The sequence below is a fragment of the Hordeum vulgare genome, chromosome 4H (assembly GCF_904849725.1).
Source record: "Hordeum vulgare subsp. vulgare chromosome 4H, MorexV3_pseudomolecules_assembly, whole genome shotgun sequence".
Taxonomy (NCBI): domain Eukaryota; kingdom Viridiplantae; phylum Streptophyta; class Magnoliopsida; order Poales; family Poaceae; genus Hordeum; species Hordeum vulgare.
In genome coordinates this window covers 498,172,469-498,174,954 of record NC_058521.1, presented here as the reverse complement: position 1 = coordinate 498,174,954, position 2,486 = coordinate 498,172,469, and the positions used below count along the sequence as shown (strand labels likewise).

Genomic DNA, 2,486 nt, shown 5'->3' with positions numbered 1-2,486 from the left:
AGGAATATAGCAAGAACGAACAAAATTACACAATAAAACAATGGCACATCTGCTACTGTCCCAACAGTATAGTGGACTTCATTCCGCTCTCCTACGAGGCATGCTCGAGATGCCACAACTTGTCAACCTACAAGAACATTACACTGCACATGAATCAATCAAAAGGAAACAAATATAAAAAATATTAGAAAGAAAAAGATTTGTGTTCATCCTGAAGATGGTGTTAAAAATCCTGAGATATAAATTCTGGAGTATAATAAGTCCAACCTAAACAGGTCACAGAAACTGAAATTAAACTTCAAACTATCTAAGATTGTTCCAGGAAATTCTGGACAAAGGAAATGCAGACAAACAAACTCAATATATTTATGGTACTTTCTCTTTATTGGAGTCAATGACACAATAATTAGCAGACATGTAAGATAATACAAAACAAGCTACTCCACATTTCTGTGATAACCAAGTGCAAACCAGGGTGTAAAAATATTAGACCAAAAAATCCTTTCGGCAACATACATCACTAAATTACGCTGTCAATAAGTGCACCAGAGACTCTAATTTATTACCTTCAGAAGTTTTAGATCGAATCAAATGAAAACATGAAAAAGGGACTACCAAAGAGCATTATTGATTTAGATAGAGCTTGATGCTGAGTTGATTTCTGGTGTCAACTAGGGTAATTCTTTAGCCATATTGGAGAAAGGAAACCTCACTAGCACTCAAAATATTAACCAGAAGACAATAGTAAAACATAAAAGATGGATCAGATTTCTGCCTTGGAATCCTGATGGGATTACATTTGCGCATTGTATAGTCATAGTCGATAATTTGGGGAAAGTATCCTCAGGTCCATATAATCCAAGGAGAAAAGCAATTGATCATCGCAGTAAGTGCCGAAACGTGGAATGGATACGATATCATCACTTCTCACAGCAAACAAAAAATGGTGTAGGAGTTTCTATTTATTTAAGACAAGACAACTATACAGCATCCATGACAGAACGTGCTGCTTACTAGACATTCAGAATAAGTAGAGATACAAAAACATGACTTGAGATGCCGAATATGCACAGTTTAATAATATACTGTATCATGAGAGCACCCAGTATCGCAAAAACCCGTTTCCTTCTCAATGTCTGCCAATCTAACGAGAAACAAGGCCAAGAAAGCAAACCAAGCATCAGATACCTCATGGCATCCCAAATACCACTATCCAAACAAAATTCAGTTCAGTGCTAAGATGTGTATGGACAAGTTGAATGCAAAAACCATCTCAAAGAATGGTTCGTGCTAGAATCTTAACCCAAAGTATCTCTAGGCAACGTACAGCGCTAAATTACGCTACCAAGAAGCGCACCCCAGTACTCAACCTTAAAGCTGATAAAAACTTAGCAGAGCATACATAAAGATGAAGGGGAACACTCAGCGTGTCAAAAAAGAAGGCATCATCAAATACTATAGTAATTATTATTGGACATGATATAGTAAGGTACTCTCACTGGTTATTGACTGTTGTTAGTTTTCACTAAGCATAAGTGCATAATATGGAAACAATATAAGAGAAAACATACACCCTCGGATATTAAGCTATTCCAAGTATGCGAGGTATACAACTTATAGGAGCTTACATGACATTTGAACCGATAGTCCCAACGCCCAGAGCAATGTTCTTCGGGGAATCTAGGTGTTCTTGTTTATTCTCTGTAATATCTGATGTCGATAACCTTTTCTTCTTCCCTCTACTGATTAAAAATAGAAGTAATTAATCCCAGTCCAATGTTTTGAGGGAAGAAAAACATAGCGTGTCAAAAAAGAAGGCATCATCAAGTACTATAGTAATTATTATTGGAGATGATATAGTAAGATACTCTCACTGGTTATTGACTGTTTTCAGTTTTCACTAGGCCTAAGTGCATAATTAAGAAACAATATAAGAGAAAACAAAAGTAGTTAGTCCTAGTAAAATGTGTTCAGGGAAGAAAATCATAGCATATAAATCAATGAGTTTTAACAACTCGCATCATGAACATTCAGTGATCAGTTTTTATGTATATGAAGCTGAATGAGCTTACCTAAGTAGAGATCCTATGGTCTCATCATCAGAATATGTGCCTTGTGAAGCCTCTTGATGCCGTGATTTACTCCGTGAAAGGTCCACTGAAGGCGGCTCCTTATTTTTGGTTCTCCCATAGATGAATAGAAACACTCAATATGTCAAAACAGACAAAGACACGGCATAAAACTATTTCACATATCTGTGGCATGTTCACTCTCAGTTCTTAGGAAGGGAAAATGTAACCTAGAGTCCTAAATTCGTTGCATATTTTGCCTATGATGAAACTAAGAAAAACTAACTTGATAATACATGCTATGGACTGTAGTCTAAAGAATAAATGACATACAAGATTAAATAATATGATTCTATTTTGCAGAAGCAGCTGTTTTTTCATACATCCCATGGCATTTATTAACCGAGCATGGAAATG

The 2,486-nt window shown here is 36.0% G+C and overlaps 1 non-coding gene across 1 annotated transcript; it reads right to left on the bottom strand.

Annotated features, from left to right (window-relative positions):
- Positions 1–758: 758 nt before the first annotated feature.
- Positions 759–853, bottom strand: LOC123451542. The gene has a single exon (XR_006632388.1). It is a non-coding gene; the product is annotated as a small nucleolar RNA Z103 (small nucleolar RNA).
- Between the last annotated feature and the right edge of the window lie 1,633 nt (positions 854–2,486).